Genomic DNA, 8,977 nt, shown 5'->3' with positions numbered 1-8,977 from the left:
TAAAAGAACAAGATCTCATCTGGGCGAAGGCATATCCCATTTCTTATCACTTATCCTTCCACAAACATAGTGTAAATTTTTTGCAGACGTGTCGGGAATCTCTTGCTGGAAAGGAGAAGGACAATTACTGAAACCAGAATATATGAAAGGCTTATGATGGGAACCAGTCTTACCAACCATGTAACCACGGCACTGTCTCAAGTATGGGGTGCATCTCAACGATCTATCTGGACTAATGATCATGTCTTTAATGAGGACTCAACAGTAGATATTGTTTGGAAAAATCAAAGTAAAAAGTTTTTCTTTAGGAAATTAAAGGAGCATTCAATTTTGGAACAACATGCTATTGTTGGCAATGATATTTTAGCTGGATACGATATTTACTCCTCAGATCTATTCAATGATGGGAGATTCAAGTTTCCTCTTGAGAGGACTTCAGGTCTCTATATTATGAAATGCCCTTTGCATTTTGTTATGTATTTAATATGTCCTTTCTGGTTTTTATCTTCCTGTATATTCGTTTATGTATTTAAGTACTGAGTTTTATGTATTATAAATAGTGTCGTCTTATGTAAATATATTTAGAGTATAGTTAGAATACACATGAGCGTATAAACAGTGTGTAGTTTCATTCCTCCACGTCCTTCTTCCTCTCATCTCTCCCGGTCATCCTGGATCTCTCCTATTATAAATAAGCTTGCGTCTCTCCCTCGTCAAGACGCAACATTGGCGACGAGGATGGGATCAGGATCACGTGACCTCCCTGCTGTGGGATCATCGGCGAAGCTAGCCCTTTTGGAGTTGGGTAGCCCTTTTTCGTCGATAGGGAGAACGCTCGTTCGTTTACGGAAGGCGGAGCAATATGGACTGTGCCTATGTTTGGGCCTCGTGGAGGAAGGAAGAGAACCTTGGTCACTTTCAAGAAGTGAAGTGTGTGTCCGGGTGAGGGACCACATAATTAACAATGGATTTATTCCTACACAATTTTGGTTCTCCTCTGTTCCTACTCTCCCGTTCACATCATTGGTTGATGGATGTGGAACGGTCTCTCTTGTGGATCATCCCGAGTTGGATGAGGGTACATCGAGCAAGATGTCTCCCAGGGACGAGCAGGGTGCTCGGGTCCTTAAAACCTCGACAAGGGTGAGTGTTGTTTCTCCCAGGGACGAGCAGGGTGCTCGGGTCCTTAAAACTTCAACAAGGGTGAATGTTATTTCTCCCAGGGACGAGCAAGGTGCTCGGGTCCTTGAAACCTTTATGAGGAGTATTGTTCTCCTTTCTCCGGTGCGCGTGCTGAGAGCACGGCACGTCTATGGAGATAAACTTTTAAAATACAAGGAAGAATGCTTTGTCCTCGCCTGGACATGGATGGAGCGGATCTATAGGCTGCTGTTCATGGAGAGGAACCTGTTTAAGCACCGCCATGGATTTGGTGCTTGGGGGGGTGATGTTATGTATTTAATATGTCCTTTCTGGTTTTTATCTTCCTGTATATTCGTTTATGTATTTAAGTACTGAGTTTTATGTATTATAAATAGTGTCGTCTTATGTAAATATATTTAGAGTAGAATTAGAACACACATGATCTAGTGTAGTATCATTCCTCCACGTCCTTCTTCCTCTCATCTCTCCCGGTCATCCTGGATCTCTCCTATTAGAAATAAGCTTGCGTCTCTCCCTCGTCAAGACGCAACACATTTGAAAATTGTAACACCTAATTTTGAAGGTGAGCCGGATATAATATGTGATCCACATAGAAGACGATTGAGTCTCCCTGAAAACTGGACGAATAGAAACAAGTCATCCTTGAGAGGAATAATTGACATAAAAACATTCACAGTCCAAGTCCAATTACAGATTTCTACTAGTCGTATTTTTACTCATGGCCCTGTAAGGACTTTGATAAGATGTTCAATGACACAGTTCATGGTTTTGTAGGTTGACCGTCTTTTATCAGTCTTAAGCAATTTGTAAAATTAAATGCAAAAGGGTTGATGGGTGGAGATGAAAAGTAGTTAGCGGTTGTACTGTTTGGACTTTCACGGAGGAAAAAAGGAGCTTAACCCAAAAACAAACAATGGAATCGTCATAGCTCATGGACAGCACACTCAGGGGTATTCTCTTGAACTTGATGCGTGTACGTTGCGCCCCGGTGATTCCTAGAGAAAGAAATATACTTTATGTATATGGATTTTACCAAAAAGATTCCCAGGTTAGATGGAGTAATTCTAATACTATAATGTATACTTATACTTAATCAGTGCAACTCCATCTAACCAGTTAAAATAACATAAAAAAAAAGAAAAAAAACCCCCAAAGCAATTGACTTTGCTCTGCTATACTCAAAAGCTCTTAATAATAGCAGACTGACGTCATATGAACCGATTGTTGGAGAAGAAGCGACGGGTATAATTTTGGCTGTGTCTGCGAGATATGTAGCCTTATGGCTGAAAATTACAACTGATACATGGTCGACAGACTCAGAAGTGATCAAGTTTATTCCATTTATTGGATCCAACAAAGGAAGAGTTTTTCACAGAATAATCAAGAATTTTAGGAAAAGCTTGTGATATAAGTTATCGTTTTAACTTTAGGTATTGCTCATAATTTGGATATTTAAGTAAATTTGTTCTGCATGTAGATTTATAGTAGATATGGTTATGCTCCGCAGCCATAAATTTAAATTACAATGTTTTTTTATGTATCTGTGCGTAATTGCTCTGGACTTACATATTATATTTATATGATCGTTTTTGTTTATATATATATTAATATGAAGAAACTGAATAAAAAAATGCCATAGATATCTACATATTGACCTAAAATTACAAAGAATTAACGGCAATCTTTTCATATAGTTTTGAACTTTGATAGAGAATAATTTATAAAATAAAATTTATTTATTAGAATAATATCACCATTGAACACAATTCTTAATAAGTAAATCCAACATATTGGAGACAATATTATATAAATCACTAGGGGAGGATCCTTACGTTACAGGTGAATACCTATTAAAAATTAATGAAACAAAAATAAATGAGCCAGAGAAAATGATATTGAAAGAGACTGATGGCGAAGAGATAAGGGGGAGACAGTGAGAAAGAGAAAGAGAGATATATATATAGAAAAAGAAAAGGGAATAGAAACTTATATTTCCGTCAGAAAAAAAAACACCTTCTAACTACCTAAAAGGCCTCAAAAAACATCATAAGAACATGCTTGGTTATTTTATACGTCTACAAACTTGATAAAGTTAAAACAGTTTTGAATTCCATGTGTGAGAGCACCAAAATATACTTATAAATATGATGTTGTAAAAAGAAATCCATAGAAAATCCATTATTTAAAAAAAAAATTATATCCTTGGTAATCCAAGCAATGCCACAATTTCCATTATTTACTTTAATTAGTTCGGCAAAGTTTAATAATTGTCTTTCCAGAGCGTGGTGCATCTTTGACATCAAAATTGACTAGGCAGAATCCCCAAAAACCAAAACTTACATAATTGGCTGTTACAACATCTGGACAGTAAACACTTTTTACATTTCAGCTGCGTATTTTTCACTGCTTGTGTCCACTCTAACGTGTACTCAACAATAATATGTCAAACAATCACAAAACTATCTTCAAAGTTTTTTTAACTAGAAATATTTTCTTTCTAACATCAGCTACTGTAAATCGCTTGCACTTATATAAAGTCAGATGTACCTTAGCAAAGCAATCTGTTTAAGGAATAATTGATTTCTTTTGATTACGCCTCTAATATTTGGCAGATGTATTTTGTGGTCTTTTACATTTCTCTGCGACAGATTAAATGCAAACAGTTCACTTTTTTTTTATTGAATCAGTTAAATAATCTACGTCAATTTGATGAAAATAAAAATGAGGAGAAATGTTGTAAAGGTCAGGTTTAGCTACATTTCAAGCAACATATATATGGAAACTCTTAGATTATTAATATCAAGAAGCAATATACTTTTTTTTCCCCGTAGATTGATACATACCAAAATAATCATAAAAATGAAATATTAGGGCATCAAATTTAAGATTCGTATGCTCAACGGCGTATGAAAATAGTAATTTGTGCCTTTATATACTTACTGCATAGTTTGTTATCTTTAAAGTACAAACTGTACATTTATTTTACAAATCAAATAATTTATGATAATATCTTATTTCCTGAGGATATATTGACTTTCTTAAGTAACTCATAAGATAATGGACAAATCCAATGTGTATCAGCATTATATTTGATATATTTTTCATTTTTTTCTAGATATAAAGCGTATTTAGAACTTCTTAGTATTAACTCATCTTTCAAATTATAATTATAATATACATTCGAGGATGGCTTGAAACGGCTTTTGGTCTGAACGTGAATATGGCAGCACTTGTAATAAAAGCTTGTTACATTTGTTATGGGAGTTATTACGTCAGAGTCGTTTGAATCAGTAAATATGAGTGTTTTTGTGATACTGGAACAAAGCGAGTATCAAGGTATCATTAAGTATTTGTTTTTGAATATGTAGCCTTTAAAACATTCAAATAATAGTAGACATAGAAAGCCTGTTGTGTTAAAGTTTGACACGTCTATTTCAATCCAACTTGGAGTACTTGAGCTAAAAAAGAGTGTCTCGTGAACGACTATTTTGCAGAGAAAAAAGGCGATTACTATGTATTTCGACTGGTTAAAGAGATGGAGACATCGTTGGGAGAAGTTTGTAGAGTTAAAAGGAGACTATATTGGAAAATAAAAGTTCAGGAAAAATTTATTATTTCTTTGTTAGGCCAGAAACTTTTTAGACCACCCTCGTATATAAATGAAGTTAACGATATACAGGGAGCGGGGATCAAATTGTCGCCAAAATATTTTTCTTCAGAAAACAACACAAAATATACATTTTTTAACTTTTTTATTGAAAATCAAAACTATGACGATCATATAGGTATAGAGTAGCCATTCATTTGATATAATCACCGTTGACATCAATAACGGCCTCTGAGCCGGCCACAGGCTCTTCTGACCATCTCATTGTCCATGTTGCCGAATACCTCCTTGATGGAGTCCATCAGGCTGGCCTTGGTGCTATGGGGATGTCTGTTGGTATGTCTCTCGACATACCAACAGACAAAATAGTCCAAAAGATTAAGGTTGGGAGAGTTAGGAGGCCACAAATACTTGGTTACGACGTCATAACAGTTCTCGGTTAACCCCTGTATGGAGATTTTGGACACATGGCAGGGTGCTGAGTCCTGTTGCCACACCCAGGACAGCCCAGATCCTTCGCCATGACCTTCATGGACCTGGTAGGGTCATCCTCAATCATCTTCTTCACCTTGTCGACAAAGTCGGTGTCCCTGACCTTCCTGTCGGCGCCCTCCTCCTTGGGTGCCCTCTTTATGGTGGCATCAACATCCCAGGTGTCCTCTAGCTTCTTACGGATAAGCTGAACAGTCCGTAAATTCACTCTTAAGGTTGAAGCAATCGTTGAATTGGAGATTTCACCTCCATTATTAACCAATGCCATGACTACAGCGGACCTCGAAAGCTCCTCGTTCCACTTATAGCTCTTTATCTCCTCATATGATGAGGGCATGATGCTAACTGAACTACGTATTGTCAGCTGACAAGACAGCTTTCCTATTTAGTAACCGGTTTTTTATTTCATAATGTCGTCTTCAAGTTATCAAGGTTTAAAGTAGGCGACAATTTGATCCCCGCTCCCTGTATCACTAATCCATATTTCATCAAAATGCTAATTTCTTCATCTTGAAGACCTCAAAACTCAGAATTGGATTATGTTACAGTCATAGGAAAATATCAATACTATCCTTAATTAATTTATTTCTTTAATATACATCAATTGAGTGTTATTTTGTTGTGTTTCAAATGGTTTATCGACTGTATGTCCGTTCGACAAAATGTACATTCGGCAAATTTTCCTTCTACAAAAATGTTTCTTGTCTATAGTTCACTGACGATATATGTTAATATCACTTTAATTAATCTGATGGAGTCGTACTTATTATGTATAAGTCTTTATTTAGGACTAAAGACTGTATTGCCGTCCAGTAGAGTCCAGTCCGCTCTAGTTCAGAACCAGGATATCAGTCCTAAAACTTATAAAGTTGATGACATCTCTCAACTTTTTTTTTTTTTTAATCAGTTCTAGTACTGACAGTCCAAGGACCGATAGTCTTAAAGACAAGTCCCAACGATAATTAAAATATAATTATGTCATGTTCATAATGCGTCTAAAAAGGTGAAAAAAAGAAGAAGAAAGAAGATTGATATGAACAAGATAGTGCTAGCATATAGAAAGATAATAATAACTTTGTTAAAATGTCTTTGTCTGTAGTAACGTTTTTGTCATATTGTCTCATTTTTCAATTAGTTTCGATTGTTTTGTTTTTTGTCTTTTTCTTGTTGCATATATTTTCTCGCCAATAACAAATATTCATTTGTTATTGCATTTCTATAACAAAAGACATAATTTTGTACTTTTTTTTTTCTGTTGCTACTTTCTAAGGTAGTAGTGGTTGGAGCTCTATTGATATTTTATAAAAAGACATTACAGAGTGAGGAGCCAAAACTTGCAGTAGCATCTAGTTAAGATTTAATTGCTGTTTTATTTTTATTTAAGATGTTTCCTAACGCAACCAAGCAACAGTTGAAACGCAAATATACAAATTTTGTTTGTATCTCTTGTCTCTAATTATAAAAATATCAGATCAAAAAACAATGCGTGTGCGATCTTTTCCGTGTGCTGTCAAGCAGTACCAAGGAGGCTGCTGCAAAGACAATCGTCATCAACATTCGAAGTACCTACAATATCAAGCAGTCTATAATTTCCCCACACAACCGAGATGAAAAACAAAACTTTTACATCAACAATATGGCTGACTTCTAATTTTATTCGGATCTAATGAACTGATTCTGTTCTACATGAAAAAAATCGAAAATTGAGTTGCTCATTTTGTTGAAAGAAAATTCTACACAATATGTTTTTTGGTTTTAACTTATTTATATATGTTTCTATGAACCGACCGATTCTCATACTTATTATAATCAATATTACTATTCATTTTTTTAAAAATAAAGCATACATTAAAATTGAAGTTTTTGAATTTTTTTATTCTCTAGATTTAATCAAAAATAATAGCAGGTAGAAATATGTTAAACATTAAACTACTCAAAAAGTTGACCTAATACAAAAATAGGAAACGTGGATTCTTGATTAAAAACTCAAATACTATTAGACGGAAACATATAATCTGAGACTTTGTTTTTGTTTATCAATTCAATGGTCTTTTTTGAGCTTAATGTAATAACTTCCTTAATCTCAATTTTTTTTATTTTGTGCTAGAATGACCAAAAACTAAAAATGTTGTATTATATACATCAACAAGTGAATCAAAATCAAAACGATATTTTTACAAAACTAGGCCTTTAGAATCAAATACATTTTTTTTCAAATGAACCTCTATTTGTTTAAAACATCAATTGAACTCTTTTGGCTTAAAATCATTGAAAAAATAGACATCGTTCATTTAAAGCAAAAAAAATTACCTTAGGATATGTTGGTTTTTTATCCAAATAAACTGCATTTTTTGACGAATAAATGATCACTTATAAAATATGAACGTACATTTACAATCAATGAAATGTTTTATAAATAATAAAATAATGTTCGTGTGCATTACAAACTTTTTTTTTTGACTCAAAGATTGCCTCAAACTTATTAAAATGGGTAAAAATATTCTATAAAAACTCACATGGAAAATCTCAAAAACTATACTTCTGACAAAAAACTCTTTACAGATTCATAATCAACGCGTCAAGTACAATTGAAATTGAATATATAATTTAAAATACTTTTTTTTAACTTGTGTTAGTTAACATCTCATTACATCAAATGTCATCCAACCTCCACAATATCTCCGTGCATGAATAACAAAATAAATTAAATAATAAATTATTCTTCTATTTCATGGAATGAAAAATTCTAAAATTATCATAACTATAATATAATTACTTAAATGAATAGATTTATTATTTCATTATGCATATACATTGTGGGGGAATCCAATTAGAAATATTTATCCCTACTTCCTTTGACAGGCTGATTCTCATCAGCCCCAAGAGTTAGATCAATAATTCTTTTTGAAAGAGATTAACAGTAATTACAAAATTTATTTGTCAAAATGCGTGCTCTATGCAGCCAAGAATACCTCTACACGACACCTGATTACCTTGCATGACAAAATCTGGGCATATATTGAACCACTCCCTCTTAACTGTAGCTTCGAGATCTGCCACATTTTGGTGAGATGTGGCACAAGCCTTCCTCTCGTCAAAAGGTCAGGTGATGAAGAAGGCAACATTTCCCATTTTCAGATTCCCCCCAAGTTTTTCTTGCCAATTTTGAATCAATGATCCTTTTTTCCAACCTTTTCTCCCTAACTTTGATGGTCAAGGGCTGACGGGGCCAGCAGAGAAGATCCTTTAGAACCAATCGGATCGTTTTATGATCAACTTAAAGTGTGTTGTTAGTTTGCCCTCCATTTTCACTAATGAACCTGACAGAAACTCATCAGTGTATATTTTTTTCTAACCACCACAACCAGACTTCTTGTTATAGATTTATACACATTCAAACTTACTCATAGTAGCCACAAGCATCTTGTAACTGGGAAGGATTTGGCAAATATCTACAGTTGAGAGTTGTGCGTCAAGAAGATCTTGGACTCCCTCTTGAACTGAGTTGTCCATAGATAGAAATTTTTTGAGATATCATAATTGTCAAGTGTGAACTACGTAACAGCCTGATACCATAAAAAAATTACAAACGTTGAACAATAGGTTCTAGAAAAAGTAATTTCGTATTTTCACTTTATTTCAATGTTTTATAAGAAGTGCTACAATCATCCGATTTAAGTCAAGTATGCCCTGTTCTGGTCTATAACTTGCTGT

At 34.3% G+C, this 8,977-nt stretch overlaps 1 long non-coding RNA gene across 1 annotated transcript; it reads left to right on the top strand.

Moving 5' to 3' along the window:
* The first annotated feature begins 474 nt into the window (after positions 1-474).
* On the top strand, positions 475-1,580 carry LOC139906327 (uncharacterized). The gene is made up of 2 exons (XR_011781795.1): positions 475-1,174; positions 1,235-1,580. It is a non-coding gene; the product is annotated as an uncharacterized lncRNA (long non-coding RNA).
* The last annotated feature ends 7,397 nt before the right edge of the window (positions 1,581-8,977 follow it).

This window comes from Lepeophtheirus salmonis, chromosome 9, assembly GCF_016086655.4.
Source record: "Lepeophtheirus salmonis chromosome 9, UVic_Lsal_1.4, whole genome shotgun sequence".
Classification (NCBI taxonomy): Eukaryota; Metazoa; Arthropoda; class Copepoda; order Siphonostomatoida; family Caligidae; genus Lepeophtheirus; species Lepeophtheirus salmonis.
Note: the sequence above shows the minus strand (reverse complement) of the source record. Positions and strands in the feature narration are given on the sequence as shown.